Below are 23601 nucleotides of genomic sequence, written 5' to 3'. Positions count from 1 at the left end.
ATAAACAACAGGGCAGGTGCGAAAGGTACCAGTGGCTAAATGGATACCACAATGGTGAACTGGGTCCAAGAGGAACAGCGTGGAAGGGGCAGCTGAGCCATAAACTTGACAACCGTAGTTGTAATGTTTGGTAAGGACGAAGAAGGGTTGAATGATCCGCACAACAAGAAGTGTGGGCAAGGAAGTGAAGAACACTGTGTTAAGATGATAGATATGGGGCAACAAGTAAGCTTGTTGTCACAAAGAAGGCCCAAGAAATGGAACTGAGAGACCATGGTTAGGTGTTGGGCACCAAGTTAGAGCTCTGGAACAGAAATGCACCACCCTCGACTTCAGGGTAGAGTATTGAAAACCACGTGAGAGTGTCCACTTGGAAGCATGTTAGATGACACACTGGAGCTGTCATTACACATTGGCCACCGAGTGGGAACTAACCCTCATACAGAAGTCATCCACATACAGAGCAGGTGTCACCAACAGTCTGGCAGAAGCCATATGTCCAGTAGAAAAAAGGGGACACTTAATACGGAGCCCTGTGGAACGCCATTCTCCTGGGTCCAAGGAGCGCTGGAACAGTAACAACCTGGACTCTGAATAGCTGCTGGGACAGGAACTGACAAATAAAAATCGGGAGGCTGCCCCGAAGACCCCACTCATGGAGCGTAAGGAGGATGTAATGGTGCCAAGCTGTTGTAGGCCTTACAAAGCTGGAAGAAAACTGTGAAAAGATGGCAGCACTAATAAAAGGTCTGCTGAACTGCAGTTTCCAATCGAAGCAGATAATCGATCGGAGACCATCCCTCCTCAAAGCCATACTGTTAAGTAGATAAAAGGTCCCAAGATTCAAGGTCCTGAGATTCAAGGACCCGACTGAGCCAACGAGCCACCATCAAGTCTAGAACTTCCAGGGGTCATTTGTCAGGCTGATGGATCAGTAACTATCAAGGAAACGATGGATTCTTGCGAGACAATCTCTCCATTGAGAGTGGAAAATGCCTTGGAGCCAAATCTAGTTAAACATCTGGAGGGGACACTGGCATTGTGGAGGACTGGAGTGTTGAAACAATTGGTTACAGTAGAAACAGGGCCACAAGAAGCTACCATTCAATAAAGTGCCACTGTAGGATTCCACCTGACAAGAGGTGAAACATAGGCGGGAAGCTTCAACCTGCTGTTTCTGGAGAAGGAAAGCAGCTAGATAGGGTCCGACATTAATGCAGTCGCAAAATGGATTGCAAGGTGTTCCACGAGAACCGACGGATCTGTACAAAGGCCACCTGGAAGAGCAAAGCCCAGAATGGAAGACTGCCACTGACAACATAGGAGGCTGCGGAATGTATTCCAGACCCGTGATGACAGGACAGAAGAACCTAGAGACAAAGCATTCCCAACACACTTGTTTTCTCCATTTGATTAAGTAACGGGCTTTGGTGCAAAGACATTTAAATATAATAAGACTGGCAGAGGACGGGTGTTGCTGAAGATGTTGCAAGGCACAATGATAATCATGGATAGCACTGGCAATAGCCGTGCTGCACCATGGAACTGGTTGATGGTGAACGGGGCCCGTCAAGTGGGGAATGGCAATGCCAGCAGTGCAGATTATCTTATCAGACAGTTCATGGACTACATCAACACAACCACACATAGGAAGCGGAAACACAACCTGAGAGGCACACAGAGGGCAATCATTACAATGAAAAGCCCAGCAAGGAAACCTGGTCATCGGGAGGTGGGAAGGGAACAAGAGAATCAATGGGCATGGTCATCATGTGTGGCGACCATTGTAACGAAGGAAGAAGGGAAGGGGAAGAGAGCAAAAAATCAATGGCAGAGAAATTGCCATAAGCAGCACTAAAATGAGTGGGGAACCATCATTAATAAGGGATAGGTTGTGGTCTGCAAGAAACTGGTCAATGGGGAGTTCAAGTTTAGAGATTGCAAACTGTAATGGCAGACTCCTAGTGGACTCAGATGGCAACCACTTGCAAAGTGGTAAGAAGTGGGATCCACGTATTAACAATATGCACACAGACCGACGTACAGACACTGCCGGAAGCCCTCAAAGGATCGACCTGGTTCCAACAGGGGAGAGACAGCACCTCCGGGGGCACCAGGGGGCCTTGTCCTGGGAGTTATGTTTCTTCTTCTTCTTCTTCTTCTTCTTCTGCTCCTCCTCCTCTTCCACATGTTGAGGACAGCAGGGTACAGTGGGAAAGAAGGCTGTTGCAAAAATCAGGAACTGAAAAAGCGTAGGGATCTCTGGGGCACACAGATTGTGTCTCACGGCGGAATTATGGTAGCAGGTCTCTGGCCTGAGAGGCACTGGGGGAAGGGTCATGGCAGGGAGCCCTATCACAGATGGGTACCGAAGGACAGGGGGCACTTCTTTGGCCAGAGAGGGGTAGCAACACCTGTAGGGGAAGGTACGGGAACCTCAGGGGAGGGGGAGAGGAGAGAGTGACAAGACTGCGGTAAGGAAGATGGAGGATGGGGAAAGGATTTAAGAGAGGCAAAAGTAGACGACATCAACACAGGGTGGAGTTTATGGACTTACACTCTTGTATGTACTTTTCTTTCTTATAAGCTGGGCAACACGGTGATAGTGGAGAGTGAATGTCGTGACAATTTACACACATGGGTGGCGGAACACATGGGCTCGCCTCATGGAGTGAGTGTCCACAGTCACCACACAGACGGTCCGTTGTACATCTGGAAGACGTGCAAGAAACGCCAGTACCGAAAGTACCTCATGGGTGGCAGGACATATGGCTTCACAACACACCAATAACCTTGACACCTTGATCTTCTCTTGTCCTCCTCCCAAGGTGTAGCCTGGGAAACGGAAGACTGCAGATTCATTAGAAATACATTCAACAATCCATTACCACTTGAAGAGATGTCTGTACAAGAATAGCCAGATTTTTGGAGCTTCATATGCTTCATATGCAAAGTATCTGCCCTGAAACCATCCACTCCAATCAGGGGCTCTCCCCATGGGCACCACCCAGCCACACCATGGGCTGTCTGGCACAGTGGGCATTGCTGGGAGTTCCGATGCTCTAGAACGACAAGCAACCACTCCTAGGCATATTTTGGGAGGCAACAGCTCAGGTATCAGATGTATGGTTCGTGTGCTGTCAAGCGTGCTCAGCCAGATGAGTACGTAGGAGCCCCACCACACGGACTGGCTACACATACTACTGACATAGCAGGGCGGATGGGGGCTACGACAGGGAGGAAGAGGTGAGGAGAGGGATCCACATCGTAGACACAAGGGAGGGTGTTCTTCCCCAAATGGCTCATACTACAGACAGAAAATTTAGAAGTGGAGGTCAACCCCCAAAGAGAGACCAAAAATGATGAAAGAGAAAAGCCAACAGAAACAAATCTGCAAAGAATAAGGGAAATCAGGTGCATAGCCAGGAGCAGGGCCAGTGAGGAAGGAGTGAGGATGGGGATGAAGCGGCACAGGGAAGAAAATGCATCCCAGGAAGGAAGAATGGGCTGCAATAGCCCTGTGCCCTGTGGGTGTCACGCACAAACGCATGGAAGAATCATGAGCCTTTTGGAGATATGGACACCACATTGACAACCCTTGCACACTCAAGGTGGGTGCTTTGGACACAATGTCCACAGAGCCCTATTTCTGCTACGTATTTTAGATTTTCAACAAACAACCTGCTTAAATGTAGCCCCTGTGTTTGCTGTTGGTCTTTTGTCACTGTTTCAGTCTTCATTTTCTGTTACTGGCTATTGACTAAGATTCTTTTTTGCTTAGAAAGTGACAAGTCATCTTGGTTCTACAGAGGAAGCGACAGTGAGAGTGAACTCTTTCACTGGGATGATAACGACTCTTCAACAAAATCTGCAACTATCCTACGCTGATATACACAGCTGCTACATCACATTCATCTTTTTCTAGAAGAGATGAAAATTCTCCAGAATCTGAAGGGTCGAAAAGTGAGCTGAAATGCTTGGGAAGAAGAGGACACTTTAGCAACACATTTCGCAGTAGCAAAAGTGATTTTGAATTTGACAATTCAGCTTCAGGGCACAATTTTTAGCAGCAAAAGTGTCCAATATTGTCATTTTTTTCTGACATCTGTAACAGATCTCAAATTCTACAGCAGGTGAAATAAAAAAAATTTGGTTTACACATTGTCGCAAAAGCATCAGAATCGCAGCAATCTAGATGGCCCAGATGGAAAGATTATGTGGCATGATCAACTGTATTCCTTCCTCCGCTACTATTTATATCGCAATGGCTTGTTTATAAAGCTGAAAATTAAACTGCCTCTGCAACCACACTCACACCTAACCCACAGTCTGAATTCACCATTTGCTGCATGTATTGCACATAGTCATCAGCCAGAGTGGGGCTCATCCTCTACGTACTCTCGGCCACCTTTGAAGAAGCTCGGGCCGCTTAGGAACTGCAGTTTGTAACCTTCGAACACTTGGCGATCATGGCCAATATCTTAGTACCTTATTTACCTGGACCAATACAAAATTCGATGGCACAACACTATTCAATCATTTGCTACATTTTGTAGCTTGCACAGTCACTCAGCAGGGTTCCACTAAAACCATAATCTCGCCTGAACAGAAGCTCACAAGTGACTGGCACTAGATGCATGTTTACGGTTCGGCCCCCACCACCACATAGAACTAGAGATGGGGGATCCGCTCTTGAACTAATTCATAGAGTTCAATCTTTCAAAGGAGTGAACAATCAGTGATTCAGAAAAAAAGAACGGTAGCTCCAAACGTTTCCCACGGCAGAGAGAGAGAGAGAGAGAGAGAGAGAGAGAGAGAGAGAGAGAGAGAGAGACGGAGCATATCAGCAGCGCCTCTGCTGGTCACAGCACAGTGCACGCCACACAACACAGCCAGCGCCGGCCTCTGCCCTGCTTCTACCTTGGCTGCCTGCATTGTGCAGTGCCCCATTGGATTTTGTGTTTCACATATGCCGTCTGCCGCGCAGGGTCTGGTGCAGCGTAACTTCGCATCGCACTCTGTCGGCGATCGTTTCAGTCGCACGTCCTGCCCTCTGGGCAGTTGATGCGAGCAACAGGACAGAGAGCCACCTAGCGGATAACATAAGAACTACTTGCAAAAACCCGCTCGCAAGGGAACGAACTATTTGTCTCTGAGCGGGTGAGTTCACCGCTACCCCCTCCCTCGGAACTCGCCCGCTCAACGCTCACCCCACCGTCTCGACTCTAGCCAGAGCGTCGAGCAAAGCGACTCAGGTGTCACTGTGGTCTCTGCGGTCTCAGCTCACGCAGTAATACAGCTCGCGGCTCGACCTGCTCGACTCAGCGCCTCTGCATCGGAGTTCGTCCCCAATGGATATTGTTCTTCGTAGTAATGCCGCTATGTATATTACATTATTATGTTATGTATACATCAATTGTTTTTATTTTATTTTTATTTGTTTAAACTGATTAGTTTAGGTTCCTGATGACTCCTCTTACTATAGGATTTTTATTATAGACACTCGAATTTACGCTTTAATTACGAGCGAACCGATAAACGTATCGCAAAATGTGATACACCAATATTTTCCTTGTTTTATTCTGCGTAAGGCTATATGCAGCACTTTCGTTTTACAGTCAAATTTATATTTGTTTTTCTTATTCTGGTACGGATTTTGCGATTTTAGGCGTCTTCGAAAGGAAACGTTCACTTTAAAAATATATGGCTTGCGATGTATTTGTACGAGGTTAATGAAATTTTAATACGTTATAGCCAAATATATTGTTAATGTAAATCTCAAGTTACAACATTTTCCGATCACCCAAAAAACCACGATAGTGCAAAATAAATCAATAATCAAAAACTTTGTCATATCGTGGAAATTTCAATAAACAATACAAAATTCTTATTCATTATCTGTGTTACTTCAAAATAGGATCAAATAAGATCAAAATACAGGTCTAGTACTGGAATAAACCAAGTTTAAAGGGCAATGTGCCTTCCATTTATTTTATATTGTAAATGAGTGGTGAGTCATGAAAAAGAGCTAATTCATTTCAGGGAGTGAACAGTTCTGATCCAATCTCTGAAAAGAACAGTTTTGCCCATCTCTACATAGAACGCACGGTGCAAGCTCACTATGACTTCCACAAAGAACGCATGGTGCAAGCTCACTATGACTTACTGTCACATAAGGGAAAAAAATTGTTCCCCACACTTTTCATACATACTCTGTAGTGACAACACACATGAACTCAAACGTGCGACAGGAGCACACTATCATCAATTTTTATTTGAGCCCTGAGTAGTTCCACTGTCTACATGGGAAAAACCTTCTGGTTAAAAGCAATACCAGTATTTTAGCTCTGAATAACTGGTATTTGACAATATTTCGCCTCTGTTTTTTCTAATAACCAAATTAAAACAAAAAAAACAACAAAACAACACACACACACACACACACACACACACACACACACACACACACACACACACACACACACACTTCCAGTAGCCATAGCAGCACCACTACCAAAGTTTTTCATTTTTAAATAAACTTTTTAGAAGGCAGAAGTAATTTTTATTAGTAAAATTTGCATTGGCTTGATATATTGCATTATTATACAAAATGGGAAAAGTAATTAGTGCTATTTTAATGACAATAGTGAAAGAAAAGAGTAACACATGGCACAAGAATTGGTACAGCATTGCCGAGACAATAACGTCTCAGTTGGTTTGTGTCAAGGCTTAAGATACGTGTGTACATCCAGTGCACAAGGCCTGGTCTACACTGTAGTTTCTCACTGTCATTGCCCGACGTCCATTGTACTCCACAATGGCACCAACACTAGTCTGGAAACATTTTTACGAAGTGACATAGTAATGAAGTATAAAGCTTCACTTCTATGAAATAATAAAAAACAAAGTAATTTATGGTAACAGTAATAAATTAAAAACTTACCAACAACTTGTCTGCTGCCTGTATCTACGTAATATGCCTTTATCTGCTTGTACCCCATAAATGCTGATAAATTAGCATGAAAGATAGAGCTCTTCATCCTCAGTTTTCACCCAGTAACGCTGACTACGGGTAATGCTCAAATAGCAGTATGTTCTCCAATTACAATACAATTTCTGGACAAAGTTTTGAAAAATTAATGTCATTAGGAGGATACTGGTGATATTTTGTAGTGTTAAACTTTTCGACAAAAGCAGCCAACAATGGACACTGTTTTTTTTTTTTTTTTTATTTACCTATCTCATTTAATATTTTGATTCAATGTATCTTGAAACTGAGGGAGTTAAAATTGTTCAATCTTTGTTCCGTTTCTACATTTATTACAGGAAATAGGTATAAAAACCAAAACTTGGTTGTTTCAGAATCCTATAACAACCGATTTTTACAATCGGGCTAAACTGGTGTGGTTGGGAAAAAAGAAAAAAATTGATATAACCAAAAACTGGTTGTTTCAGAAAATACCACTACCCCTAGTTCATAATCATGGAACAACTGAAGTTGTACTCTTCCCAATAAGAGGCTAAATGTGCCAAAACTAAAGAACAAACAAACATATTGGGTCCAGTTTATGTCCATTTATACAATGCTTACCCTGAAGTAGTTCAATAAAAGAAGTGCAAATGTTTAACGCCTGTAATATGACAGTGCAAATGTTTAACGCCTGTAATATGACAGTGCAAATGTTTAACGCCTGTAATATGACAAACATCAGACACGAAGGAGAGTGACTCAAAGTCTGGGGAAAGAATACAAAACCACCAGGAGTTGCAGATTATAATTCTAGTATGGTGGAGAGTTTCATCTGTATCTAGCAAAAGAGCTTTATGACACCTGCACCACAGAAAAGAGGAATGCTGGAAGCGGAAGGTCCTCTGATGAGAACCTTTGTAAGTTTTACTGGGAAGCACTTTTCCAAAATTATTGACTATGTGTACTTACCAATACTCCAATGAGCACATGTACAATTTGCAAGTACGTATACAGAACACACTAAATACCACCAATGTTGTGTTATGTTTAAAGGCTTATCATACAAAGAAAAATAATTATCTGTAGAGGATGACACACGTACAATGAAATACATTAATATTTTTCTAAAAATATATGCAACACTAAAAAATAAGTTTTTAACTCTACCAGAGCTGGTCCAAAGCTGCCTGTAGTTAATAATTACTACAATTAAAAGCACAACTTATGTTCGCCAATGGTACAAGATTATACATAATCTAGTTCTGATGCATGCCTATTATTTAGATGGCAACAAAATGTGTGTTGTCATCCTTTATTATTTGGTTTTAGAGGCTGCCTAAGGAAACTGTTTGGATTTGTCTACTATAAATATAATGGTATCTGTCCAATGAGGTTTTGGGTACACTGACGTCTTTAAAGTTGTTTGCAGAATAGTTATTGTGCTAGCACAAATAGGAACAGTTGGGCAGTTCAGATTCTACAGTGAATTTCATAAATTACAATAAAAACTAAAAATTTAAGTTCCACTGCACAAAGAAATCTAGAATGGAGAGCAGCTATGAAGGCAGGTGCGTTGCGCGTTCTTCCTACACACACACACACACACACACACACACACACACACAGGCAGAGAGAGAGAGAGAGAGAGAGAGAGAGAGAGAGAGAGAGAGAGTGGGGGGGGGGGGGGGGGGCAGATACATTGCCACACTGCCGATTTCCTAATTTCCTTGTGTCAGTTCGTGCACTGAGACAGCTGACGGCGCACTAACATAAACATCGTTCCACAGTGAACTTTATGAATTGCATCCTTAGTAACGCAAATCTTTACACGCGCACACACACAACCTTCCACATAGAATTAATTAAGGTTCAACTCAATCTCAACATTCCCAATCATATAAAATATCGAGATACATAATTTCTCTACATTAAATTCTATATGGTTAAAAAAGACAGAATCTGAAAGTAAAACAGCTGTAAAGAAAAACATAAAAAACCAGAAAAACAAATCATGTGGTAACAAGGTATATATGCAAAACTTTATGCTGTTTTCGCATTTGTAAAAACTTTCTTAAAAACTCTAATTTATATATATGTAAGTATATAACTAATATTTTTCCTATTATGCAACAGAAAGCAAATGAAAGCCCAGCAATGATGCTGAAACGTCAACAAAATGTCTCCGGGTGATACCACAGAAAGAAACAATTGTATTTTTCTCAAGGCAGATAGCTTCCAAAAGACTAGTTTCTTTGAAAAGCAAACACAGACGAAAGAGCTTCAATCTCAAGACGATACACACACTATTTTGTCAGTAATTATCATGTAGCTTCATTCTTTCTTTAAATACTGTCAATGTTTAATGTTGGGTCTTTTGAACGACAATAATTTTTTTTTTGTTAATGAAACGAATTTTTGCACTGCTTACATTATGAACCCACAGTGATTTAATACATTAAAAACATATTCAAGTTTTAATAATTTGTGACCATAAGGGTATCAGAAACAGATAATTTAATGTGTCACTAAAAGCTAATTTTCTTTCATTGTGCAACCTGCTACAGTGTTACAGTTCAAATGGCTCTGAGCACTATGGGAGTTAACATCTGAGGTCTTGAGTCCGCTAGAACTTAGAACTACTTAAACCTAACTAACCTAAGGACATAACACACATCCATGCCCGAGGCAGGATTCAAACCTGCAACCGTAGCGGTCATGCAGTTCCAGACTGAAGCGCCTAGAACCGCTCGGCCACTGCGGCCGGCAGCGTTCTAGTATGCTTACTTAATTGAACGATATACGTTCTTTGAAGAAAACAGCATTGTTATGAGGTCAAAGGTGAAACTCGAGCTAATAATAACTTTTTATGCTGCTGCAGGCACAGTCACACAAATAAAGTCATAAGTAGCAGTAATTGACACTTACATATTTCACAGTAAGAAATCTGAGCCATCGTCTTCGCTGTCCGGTGTAGATGAATCGGACTCAGCAAGATTTATGAAAAATGTATCAATAACCACGTCCCTGCCAATTTCCCTGTTGTATCCTTCATGTTGCAGTTTTTCTGCATGTCTTAGACAAGCTGCCCATGCAGATGTTGAGATGCTGTCTATTGCCTCATGTGTAAGTCTATCAACATCTGCAATTTTGAATATATTGTTCTTTTCCGCAATATATGCTTTCACCTGAGCCCATACCAGCTCAATTGGGTTGCAATGGCAATGGTATGGGGATAATCCTAACAATACCGTGTCCATACTGCTTTGCAATTTCACCTGTCTCATAAACTCTGTATGCAGGCTTGTGTTGATTGGCAAGAACCAGCAATTCTGCTCTGGTATGCGACTAGTTATGAGGTATTCCATTAGATGACAGCCATGCAACAATGTCTGCCTTTTTGGAGTTCGTATTTGGAGCTTTGTTCACTTGCACTGAGTGGATGCTTGCATTGTCCACAACTACAACTGAAGATGCAGGAATATGTGGCAATAATTATTGTGTAAACCACCTTTTGAAGATGCTGTATATCATTTCAGAGTGGTAATCTTCAGAATTCTGATCTTTTGACGCCTTAAAAAAATCAGCTTACCCTGGGGAATAAAGCCAGTATCTGCTGATCTGACACGAAGCACTACAATTCTGTTACCCTTACCAACAAGAACTTTTATCCACCGTACCATCTGCTCATTTTCCAGCACATAGCCCTTGGTGGTTCTGATAAACAAAAGTTTCATCTGAGTAATAAATTCGAGATGTGCCAGCTTCTCTGATCTCCTGCATTGTTCTCAAATACAGTCCTTGCAGCTACAATATTGCTTTGGTCCATTAAAAACTTCCTACCATCGTTTGTTTTCTGATACCTGAACCCCATGTCTTTCAGTATCCTCGACATGGTCCATTTGCTTCCGTTAAAATTTTCAGCTTCTTTCATACGCAAAACTAGTTTCTCTGCTGTTGGATACTCGCCTTCAGCATATATGCTTAACACTATGCGCCGCAAAAGTTTTTCGCTAAATTGTCTAGCTCACTCACTTCTTTTTTGCGGTCTGTTGCTACTTGGTGATTTGAAAACAGCTAAGCTGCAGGCTTGCACAGACGTCTTACCTTCGCTGGATATTCTCTGAATGGTTCTCAGACCATCACTATAGGCTTCAGCTCTCTGCTCCTGGCATTTGGAAATAGCGCAACTCCTAGTGTTTGGCAATGGCGCGACCCACGCTTTGTGCTGGCATGGATTCAGTGGAAGATTGTCTCGAAGTATTGGTACACATGGAACACTATTGCTCTTGCCTGTCTGTGTAGCACTTGGCGTGATTGCTTACCATCACTCATAATGAACACTATGAAGGCAGTCAGCACTCAGCAAGGAACACTATGACTGAAATAAACAGTTAGAACTTCCGAACACAGCACAACCCACACAGAACAAAGACAAAAATGTCACTGGCACACGATTGGCTGTGAGTCACATGGTACACTTCCACATGCTTCTGTGCATCCGACCCTGATTCATTTTCGTAGCTGCTCTCCACTCTAACTTACAAGAAGTCAACCATTTTCGGCTTGCAAGAAGTGATTTGAAAGTAAAGCAACCCTTCAATTTACTACTACACAGAACAGAACATCCATGTCTTACTAACACTACAGAGACTACTCATTACACTTACTAAATCTCTTTGTTATTCTCAAGAATTTCATCTGCACTGCTTTATACTAGTGAGTAGAGAGGTAAGTAAAAAGAACATGGGAATATAATGAGAAATGAAAAACTACAAGAAAATCCTTTACGATTGTACTACACTTATTTTTACTTGTTAATCATTATTCTGAACACTTCTAGTAACGGGAGCATGTCACTTAATAAACAATGAGGATGATGTCACAAACGAGTTGCCAGACACCGTTGGTTTGAATATCAGGGGATTTTTCCCCATATCCTCCTACTGCTCATGAGAAGTCAATGCAAAATACATAAAGCCATGCGACACCCTCCTAGTTTTTGTTCTGTAAAATGATGATATTACACAGTATGACAACAGTACTTGAATGAATTTTCACTCTGCAGTGGATGCTGCACTAATTTAAATTTCCTGCCAGACATACTGTGTGCCGGACTAGGACTGAACCTGCGACGAGATTTGAGGATGAAGAGATGCTGCAGATTAAATGTGCTGGTAAAATTTATTGGGCTTTTTTCATTGTTGCTGAGCCATATCAGCAAGATGCGACCAGTGAGACTGCAGTATAAACATATCGTAAGGCTTTAATAAAGTCACAGCCACTTTCTAACCTTGTGCATACTTAAATTGTTCAAGACAGGGCCCGAATCTCAACAGTGTTAACATTATGACAAAACATATAATTCACAAGAACACACCCACCTTCATCGTTGTTGTCAAGACGACTTGAAAACACTGTCAACTTACGTTTCTTTACAGGTCTAATCATGTCACTGTCAACAGAATCAACCTCAGAACAATAAGAACTCTCATTCACAGCCATCTGGGTCTTCATTCTCAATAGGAACATCTGAATAATCATGGTTAAAAACCTCCATAAGCATTTCAGATCCGTTCATTTTCTTCCGTTTTCTTGGTGGCCACTCGAAAACCAGTAGGAACTTCCAGATGGAAATAGTAACTATTTGAAAGATAAAAATACTATCGAAACTCCAAATTAGCAAAATGTACAAGAAGTAATCAAGTTTGATACATTGGCTACTGGCGTAAACATCTAAATAGATCCAGCAGTTAAAACACATCAAAGAAAATGGCACCTACAGACAGCATGTAGAAAACACAACTTCTCTCAAGATCTGTCCTTAACAGATGGCGAGCAAGGCACAAGTCAACTCGAGATCTGTCCGCAATGTGTTAATTTAAAAGGAATGCATCATTCTCACTGAACACTGGAGTAACTTATGTGCTCTTTACTAGTACTTCCTAACCTTTGTATGGAAAAGTATGTTCCACTCTGGACATTCCATTCTCAGCATGCTTTCATAAGAACTAAAAAGTGTGTGTGATAAGCCCTGGAAATAACTTTGGGCACAAAGCTTTTATAGTGTACTGATCCATGTCTCCGTCATAGCGAGTTGTGCACCTATCTCATGATACCTTACCACCAAACAATGGTTCGCGTGGAGCCATCACAGATTTAGTAAAGTCGGTCTATATTTATAAAACAAACAAACTTATTTTGACCACGCATATATTTTCTAACTTTCACTTCTATCAAGAGGACGTAACGAAAATGCGTGGACACAGGTTACCAGGTCAGGCCAAAGTGCCATCAACTTTGGGAGCAACTGAGACATAGAAAGGCTGGAGTGACTACACTTGCAACAATAAATTCTACACCTTAAATACAGACATTTTTCTTTCTCGTCTGTTCTGTATGTAATACAAACGCCTAATTTCTTATTCAAACTACTGTTCACAAAACATTATTCACAGAGTAATTTCATGATTTCTAACAATAAAGGAATAATTAGTTCCAACTTACAGAACATGTAGAGTTGAAATTTTCAAAGAGCAAGTAACTAGTAGTTTATAAAATAATCTACCTCAGTCAAATGCCCTTATGCTCCTTGTACCAGCAAACATCTTAATTTTCACTAAAATTCCCCGTTTCAAAAATATGTGGGAACCTAAATAAAGATGGTATTAAAGAAAAGTACTTGGGTAATAACCCACGAAAGATGAGGAGTCCTCATATGGTTTACCCAGTACACATTCCACCACACAAATGATCTAAGCATGAAGTGACATACAAAAGCAAGAAAATCGAGGTTTCTTGTGTAACTTAAAATTTCATAGTCCAACATAAAACTTCCCTTCACATGCCACTAAACATCATATAACCACTGCTTGACTATCCAGCTTTTTCATACCACTGGTAAAGGAGGTACTGTCAAATGTCGCAAAATTTTTGTTGACTGCAACTCATTTGATGAAAATTTCTTTCCAGCAAGAGAGCCAGAAGAAATCACTGGGGGCTAAGTCTGGTTAACAGGATGGATACGAAACCAATTAAAGTCTATTCCCCAGGAGCTGGGACAAAACATAAATAGTGTCACGTGAGCGACTACGCTCGTTTCCAGAGAAAGCATTCGGTGTTCACATGATACGTAGGGGTGTGGAAAATCCTTGGCGCACGCTTTGCAGCTGGCGGCGTTCGGCTAGCTGCCGAGCTGTCACAGCGGACCGTGAGAAACCTGGCAACAATGTACGAAATAAATTTAACAATAATGTTAAAATAATGTTGAACTGAGTTCATTCTGTTGAAGCAGATTTATTTTCATTCAGTTTGCTAACAAAACGCTCCATTAAAACACAATTAATTGTTAATTTTAATAACAATACCAGTAATAATAATGAGAAAGGACGAAACAAGGTTCACTCTGTCGAACTTGAACTGTTTTCATTGAGATTTATAACAAACCGCTCCTCTCTCTCCTCTATAATGCAGTCTAATTTCCACATTTGAGTTTCCACTTTTTCTACGACATGGAGGACGCACTTATTCCAATCCTCTGCAGTCACTGTTCTTACTGCTTCTTCTAGCACTTTGTATGTTTTCCTTTTCGCTGCAAACATAGCCTTTGATTGTGGCCCACACTAACTCGATGGTGTTTAATTCACAGTGGTACGGAGGAATTATGAGAACTGTTTTCCCTGCATTATTCGCCATTTCATCTATTGCGTATTCGTTGTGCGCTGTTCTGTGATTTTTAACTATATCTGAAAGTTCTTTCTTCAACATACCATCTTCAAAATCGATGTTTTTAGATTTTAGCCACTCTAATATTACGTGCTTATTGGAATTCGCATTGGGAACTTTTTCTTTTCTCCGAGAATGGTACGACGCGATTTATTTATTATTATTATTATTATTTTTTTTTTTTTTTTTTGGTCATCAGTCTACTGACTGGTTTGATGCGGCCCGCCACGAATTCCTTTCCTGTGCTAACCTCTTCATCTCAGAGTAGCACTTGCAACCTACATCCTCAAGTATTTGCTTGACGTATTTCAATCTCTGTCTTCCTCTGCAGTTTTTGCCCTCTACAGCTCCCTCTAGTACCATGGAAGTCATACCCTCATGTCTTAGCAGATGTCCTATCAACCCGTCCCTTCTCCTGATCAGTGTTTTCCACATATTCCTTTCCGATTCTGCGTAGAACCTCCTCATTCCTTACCTTATCAGTCCACCTAATTTTCAACATTCTTCTATAGCACCATATCTCAAATGCTTCGATTCTCTTCTGTTCCGGTTTTCCCACAGTCCATGTTTCACTACCATACAATGCTGTACTCCAGACGTACATCCTCAGAAATTTCTTCCTCAAATTAAGGCCGGTATTTGACATTAGTAGAAATACCTTTTTTGCCATAGTGAGTCTTCTTTTGATGTCCTCCTTGCTCCGTCCGACATTGGTTATTTTACTGCCTAGGTAACAGAATTCCTTAACTTCATTGACTTCGTGACCATCAATCCGGATGTTAAGTTTCTCACTGTTCTCATTTCTACTACTTCTCATTACCTACGTCTTTCTCCGATTTACTCTCAAACCATACTGTGTACTCATTAGACTGTTCATTCTGTTCAGCAGATCATTTAATTCTTCTTCACTTTCACTCAGGATAGCAATGTCATCAGCGAATCATATCATTGATATCCTTTCACCTTGTATTTTAATTCCACTCCTGAACCTTTCTTTTATTTCCATCATTGCTTTCTCTATGTACAGATTGAAGGGTAGGGGCGAAATGCTACAGCCTTGTCTTACACCCTTCTTAATATGAGCACTTTGTGCTTGATCGTCCACTCTTGTAATTCGCTCTTGGTTGTTGTACATATTGTATATGACCCGTCTCTCCCTGTAACTTACCCCTACTTTTTTCACAATCTCGAACAGCTTGCACCATTTTATATTGTCGAACGCTTTTTCCAGGTCGACAAATCCTATGAAAGTGTCTTGATTTTTCTTTAGCCTTGCTTCCATTATTAGCCGTAACGTCAGAATTGCCTCTCTCGTCCCTTTACTTTTCCTAAAGCCAAACTGATCGTCACCTAGCGCATTCTCAATTTTCTTTTCCATTCTTCTGTATATTATTCTTGTAAGCAGCTTCGATGCATGAGCTGTTAAGCCGATTATGCAATAATTTTCGCACTTGTCAGCTCTTCCCATCTTCGGAATTGTGTGGATGATGCTTTTCCCAAAGTCAGATGGTATATCGCCAGACTCATATTCTACACACCAACGTGAATAGTCGTTTTGTTGCCACTTCCCCCAATGATTTTAGAAATTCTGATGGAATGTTATCTATCCCTTCTGCCTCATTTGACTGTAAGTCCACCAAAGCTCTTTTAAATTCCGATTCTAATACTGGATCCTCTATCTCTTCTAAATCGACTCCTGTTTCTTCTTCTATCACATCAGACAAATCTTGACCCTCATTGTGGTTTTCAATGTATTCTTTCCACCTATCTGCCCTCTCCTCTGCATTTAACAGTGGAATTCCCGTTGCACTCTTAATGTTACCACCGTTGCTTTTAATGTCACCAAAGGTTGTTTTGACTTTCCTGTATGCTGAGTCTGTCCTTCCGACAATCATATCTTTTTCGATATCTTCACAGTTTTCCTGCAGCCATTTCGTCTTAGCTTCCCTGCACTTCCTATTTATTTCATTCCTCAGCGACTTGTATTTCTGTATTCCTGATTTTCCCGGAACATGTTTGTATTTCCTCCTTTCATCAATCAACTGAAGTATTTCTTCTGTTACCCATGGTTTCTTCGCAGCTACCTTCTTTGTACGTATGTTTTCCTTCCCAGCTTCTGTGATGGCCCTTTTTAGAGATGTCCATTCCTCTTCAACTGTACTGCCTACTGCGCTATTCCTTATTGCTGTATCTACAGCGTTAGAGAACTACAAACGTATCTCGTCATTCCTTAGTACTTCCGTATCCCACTTCTTTGCGTATTGATTCTTCCTGACTGATGTCTTGAACTTCAGCCTACTCTTCATCACTACTATATTGTGATCTGAGTCTATATCTGCTCCTGGGTACGCATTACAATCCAGTATCTGATTTCGGAATCTCTGTCTGACCATGATGTAATCTAATTGAAATCTTCCCGTATCTCCCGGCCTTTTCCAAGTATACGTCCTCCTCTTGTGATTCTTGAACAGGGTATTCGCTATTACTAGCTGAAACTTGTTCCAGAATTCAATTAGTCTTTCTCCTCTTTCATTCCTTGTCCCAAGTCCATATTCTCCTGTAACCTTTTCTTCTGCTCCTTCCCCTACAACTGCATTCCAGTCGCCCATGACTATTAGATTTTCGTCCCCCTTTACATACTGCATTACCCTTTCAATATCCTCATAAACTTTCTCTATCTGTTCATCTTCAGCTTGCGACGTCGACATGTATACCTGAACTATCGTTGTCGGTGTTGGTCTGCTGTCGATTCTGATTAGAACAACCCGGTCACTGAACTGTTCACAGTAACACACCCTCTGCCCTACCTTCCTATTCATAACGAATCCTAAACCTGTTATACCATTTTCTGCTGCTGTTGATATTACCCGATACTCATCTGACCAGAAATCCTTGTCTTCCTTCCACATCACTTCACTGACCCCTACTATATCTAGATTGAGCCTTTGCATTTCCCTTTTCTGATTTTCTAGTTTCCCTACCACATTCAAGCTTCTGACATTCCACGCCCCGACTCTTAGAACGTTATCCTTTCGTAGATTATTCAATCTTTTTCTCATGGTAACCTCCCCCTTGGCAGTCCCCTCCCGGAGATCCGAATGGCGGACTATTCCGGAATCTTTTGCCAATGGAGAGATCATCATGACACTTCTTCAATTACAGGCCACATGTCCTGTGGATACACGTTACGTGGCTTTAATGCAGTGGTTTCCATTGCCTTCTGCATCCTCATGTCGTTGATCATTGCTGATTCTCCCGCCTTTAGGGGCAATTTCCCACCCCTAGGACAAGAGAGTGCCCTGAACCTCTATCCGCTCCGCCGGTCGCGGTGGTCTAGCGGTTCAGGCGCTCAGTCCGGAACCACGCGACTGCTACGGTCGCAGGTTCGAATCCTGCCTCGGGCATGGATGTGCGTGATGTCCTTAGGTTAGTTAGGTTTAAGTAGTTCTAAGTTCTAGGGGACTGATGACCACAGCTGTTAAGTCCCATAGTGCTCAGAACCAACGTCTATCCGCTCCTCCGCCCTCTTTGACAAGGCCGTTGGCAGAATGAGGCTGACTTCTTATGCCGGAAGTCTTCGGCCGCCGGCGCGTTATCAAGAACAATAACTGCATTTTCCTGAAGCCGAGGAAGAACATCTTGAAACCACTTCTCCTAGGTTTCGGCGCATATCTCCTCATGATAATATCCACTTTTCTTGGATTCGAAAGTCCACAAACAACCTTCAACGAACCCTGCGTTGCTGCCAATGTGTGCGATAATCAGACGTTTCCCTTTACCTGATGGGCCCTTGCTTCCGGTGGATAACCCGGACAGAAACGCTAGTTTTGAGGAATTTATAGTGTCATCTACCCAGACGTAACTTCATGTATGTCCTGCGTTCACCCACGTCTCGTCCAAATAGTACATGGGTCTGCCTTCATCTCTCAACCGTTTAATGGTTCGAAGATAACGCCGCCTCCATAAAAAGATGTCATCCCTGTCTATTAGCATGCTATCGCGCACACGCCGGACATATACGAAATTCATTTCTCTCAATAACTTATAAAATTTAGTTCTCCGAAAATTGGCCAGATCTGCATCTTCGTTTACGACTGTAACCACGTTGTCAATTGGTGGCAATTCGTTGCGAAAAAAAAATTCGTGTACTTTCCTTCGTATCGCATTTCCATCGAAGTCATCAACATTTTCAGAAAGTTTGCCGTAATTTTCCTTTCTTGGTAGACTTCAAAGAGTGTGTGGCCTTGTACTCACTTATCACACGATACACTGAAGAACGTCCAACCCCATAGCTGCAGCTATTTTCGAAACAATATCACTCATCGACTGCTCTGGATGTAAAAGTTCCGTTTTATACACATTAAGCACCATGTGCTTCTCAGAAGAACTTCAAGATTTCTTTTTTGCTCGCTTCTTTGGTGGACTCCAAACTGACACGTCGACCTCGCTCGCTGAATCCGTGGATGACATAATGAGGACAGCCGTATGTGATGCTAATGAAATAAGTGAATCTATAAAATAAGAAACCATGTGATGCTATTGGATGCGCACATAAACAGTGAATGCTCAGCGTGACTACAAACACATATACTTACTCTAATAATCAAAACTAGTCTTTCAAGCGTCTTTCAGATGAACTTCAGATATCCTGAAATACCTTTTGTACGACACCCACTAACGAGCTCACACGTGCAACTGAGGTGGCCACACTGACTGAGCGCCGCGCCTGCGAACCGCACAATGTATTGTTCATAAAGGACAAACGGTTGCACCCATTACATTCGAACAAACTACAAAATTAAATTCATACCTTTCTGAAACTTTTCTCGCTTACACCCCCACAAGAGAATTTAAAGGGAAAAAGTTTGTCGCTTACTATATTTCGGATGATGATTTGGTAAAAGTTCTGTATCAGACGTGAGATTTTAATTCACTGCTTCACTATTACTGACTCTATTGGGCAGAAAATTTGCAGACGTCATCAACATATAGCACTGAAGCCAATTATAAAATTATTTTGCTGTGCAACACAGAGTTTAGGAGATATGGCGTGATAAATATAGAGTAACGCGAAAAAACAACTTTTCCTGAAAGCTTAAAAATTTCTCTCTTTGAGTGACAGTAAATTTTAATGTAATGTAAATAAAGGTGTCGGAAGGTAGTTCTTGGATCACTTTATCATGTTCAGGTGCCAAATTATAAAAAACACGACTTTCATTTTTTAATTTCTGACGCCCCAGCCTTGTACATCCCTCGGCGGCAGCGCTGTGGTCACGCGCCTTGCCCTTTTTACAGTACGTCTCTTGTTTCGGTGAATGGAGTATAGAAGCCCAATTCAAGCACTTTTTGCCATTGTTGTCACTGATGTGAGGGATGATGCATTGTCCTGGTGAAAAAGCACTTTTTTGGGTGCCAACCTCAGTCTTTTTTCAGGCACTGCAAGTTTCAAACGATCCAACAACAAAGCATAGTAGTTTCCAGTTATGTTTCTGCCTTTTTTTAAGTATCCTATGAGGATTATTGTTTGGGAATCCCAAAAAGAGTGGTCACCAACTTACCAGCTGACAAAATGTCTTTTATCTTATTCAGTGCACTTTTACCAGCCTTTGTCTACTGACTGCCTTGATGACTCTGGTGTGATGGATCCAGGTTTCATCCAAGTTGCAAACTGATGCAAAATGTCTCGCACTTTGCGATTAAACATCATCACACACCATTCTGAAATGTTGTATTGGGCACACATTCGGTCAACTGTGAGGAATCTCAGCACATAGCTTCTTCGTAGCCAATTCTCTGTGCAGGATATTATACACATGCTCAGCTGAGATGCATAGTCTCAGAAACCTCACCAATTTTTGACAGTCTTGCATTATTATATCAGGCATTTCGTTAACTGGACACCACGAGTCCACGCGAACTTCATCCAGTTCTGTTTTGATTCGTGCAGAAATCGAAAACGTTAAATGAAAATGTTTAATAATGGCAAGAAACATGGCTTTCTACATTTTCAATTGCAGTTAACGCACTGACCAATTCAGACGGTTGTCAACAATGAATTGTATGCTGTACATTGTTGAAATTCTTTATGCGAGTCTTGCAATAATCAGGCTTACCACCAGGAAGGCACAACAAACACTCCATTCTTTCACTGAATTTACCAGACAGATGGAACAACCCTTGCCTAAGACACAAAGTGACAAAACCATGCAATTTGATACCCAATGTTCTTGGGGGCTACTGCAGATTTTTAAAAAAGCAGAGAATGATGATGAGAATACACAAAAATCACAAACTCACAGGGGGAATGATTTGTTTTTATGGCATTTTTTTCACAATCTCAAAGGCATTCACAAAGCCAACAGAAATGTTACATCTCCGATGACCAAAATATTGGCAACAGTAACATTGGCCAAGATTTGTGATTCTGCAACTTGCCCAGCCAGGTCTACTCAGTGGTCCAGCTTCTCCCCACACTGTGCTAATCTGAGAAGATCTTTGAGTGAGACACTACATGCTGAAGGCTGTACAGGCAGGAAACTTCAGATGATATGTCTGCAACCGAATGCAACTACTCCTAAGAGGAAATATTGCAGCATACTTCTTTAAGCAGGATTCTATCACTAGTGTTTATTTTCAACTTTTTATTTTTCTACTAAATCAATTACTTTACTACTTAATGAAATAAGTACATTACACAGCCCTAATACAGTGGAATAAAGCTGAATTTTAGATAAATATGTTTAACATAAGTTGTTATGTTTATAAATTCACACACATTTCAATTTTAGAGAATGTAATATACATGGAACTTTGGTTCATGATACAGTCAAACATATGGAGTTACGCATACTAAAATTGGTTAAACTCTAATGTTGGCAGCAGTTGGCCAATTTTTATGCACACACATCTTTCATCAAATACCGAATTAACTTTAGTGGCTTGTCTGTGCAGTCAAGAATATTGGTTGTGGGGTAGCATTTTATAAAGTGTCTTGTGAATACCTCGACTGAATAAACAGGTCAGTGTGCCAGGTGCTACAGTGCTATACTGTGTATCCATCAGCTCAAGATGTAAGTAAGAACGGTATGATAAATAAATCAAAATCAGTCTTCAGTCTCGGAATCTCTTTGAGAACTACACTGAAACCCCCCCATTTACACTTTTAAAAGGAATTAAAACAATGGTGTAAAATGCGGGAAAATGTAAAAAGTGGGAAATAACTTTTTAAGTGGTAACAATATTATGAGAAGGAAAGTTGCTACTCACCATATAGTGGAGATGCTGAGTCGCAGATAGGCACAGCAGAAAGACTCTCACAAAGCTTTTGGCCATTAAGGCCTTCCTCAACACTACACACACACACACACACACACACACACACACACACACACGACTGCAGTCTCAGGCAACTGAAACCACGCTGCAAGCAGCAGCACCAGTGCATGATGGGATTGGTGTCTGGGTGGGGGTAAGGAGGAGGCTGGGGTGGGGAGGGGGAGGGATATTATGGTGGGGGTTGCAGGCAGTGAAGTGCTGCAGGTTAGACAGAGGGCAGGGGAGAGGTGGGGAGGGAAGTAGTGGGAAAGAAGAGAAGTAAAAAGACTTCGAGTGTGATGGTGGAATGGCAGCTGCGTGATGCTGGAATGGGAACGGAGAAGGAGCTGGATGGGTGAGGACAGTGACTAACGAAGGTTGAGGAAGGATTGGTATGGTGCAGGCTGTGAAATAGTCATTGAAATGAAGGCTATCATGTTTGGTAGCGTGTTCAGCAACAGGGTGGTCCACTTTTTTCTTGGCCATTCATGCAGACGTGAATGGTGCATGACCATTGACAAACTGTGACCAAGAAACAAGTAGACCACCTTGTTGCTGAACACACTGCCAAACATGATATCCTTCATTTCAATGACTGCTTCACAGCCTGTGCCATCTGGATCCTTCCCACCAACAACAGATTTTCTGAATTGTGCAGGTGGGAACTTTCCCTGCAATACATCCTACTTTCCCATAACCCGCCTGGCCTCAACCTTCATTAGTCACTGTCCTCCCCCATCCAGCCCATTCCCTGTTCCTATTCCAGCACGACACAGCCGTCATTGCACCACCACTCCCAGTCTTTTTATTTCTCTCCTTTTCCACTACTTCCTCCCCCTCCCTCCATCTGACTTGTGTCATTTCTCTGTTGATGTAGGCCTTAATAGGCGAAAGCTTTGATTGTGTGAGTCTTTTTGTTGTGCCTATCTGCAACTCATCATCTCTGCTATATTGTGAGTAGCAACTTTTCCTTCTCATAATATCATCATATTCCATCCTGGATTTTCCATTCTTTGATTTTTAAGCGGTAAAAATTATACATAGGAACCCCATTACATTTTCGTAGTTTATGTATGATACGTACATATAGGAATCAAAATACTCATTACGGACTCGCTCATATCCAATAAAGGTTATCTTAATTTTGTAATATGTTTACCTGCTGATGTAATTGGAATTGGCAACTGTCTGGCACTTAGAAACATTTGACTTAATTTTATTCATCATAATTGATGTTTTTCAAAATTCTTCAGTTGTCTCATTCATTATTTAAGTAATGAAACACCACACCAGCAGTTAGCAAAATCCTTTCCGAGAATTTATTCTTATTGTCTAGTGAAAACTCTGACATATATATTTACACACACACACACACACACACACACACACACACACACACACACACACACACTGTTTACATGTGAAACATCTCCCGAAGTACTCCATGTGAAGTAGAGATGGCTGTGACAGGAGATAAACCACGGACAGCATTAACTTTTACTACTTCAAATCTATTGAACAGAGCACCCTGTTGTCAAGAAACTTAGCCACAAGTAACACTACAAAGGACAAAGCCACACCAGCGTCATTTTATG

The 23601-nt window shown here is 41.4% G+C and overlaps 1 protein-coding gene across 2 annotated transcripts in view; it reads right to left on the bottom strand.

Moving 5' to 3' along the window:
* Nucleotides 1-23601, bottom strand: part of LOC126092207 (lymphoid-specific helicase-like) — a 165606-nt gene that overhangs the window by 97327 nt on the left and 44678 nt on the right. The window lies entirely within an intron of this gene.

Source organism: Schistocerca cancellata, chromosome 7 (genome assembly GCF_023864275.1).
Source record: "Schistocerca cancellata isolate TAMUIC-IGC-003103 chromosome 7, iqSchCanc2.1, whole genome shotgun sequence".
Lineage (NCBI taxonomy): Eukaryota > Metazoa > Arthropoda > Insecta > Orthoptera > Acrididae > Schistocerca > Schistocerca cancellata.
Note: the sequence above shows the minus strand (reverse complement) of the source record. Positions and strands in the feature narration are given on the sequence as shown.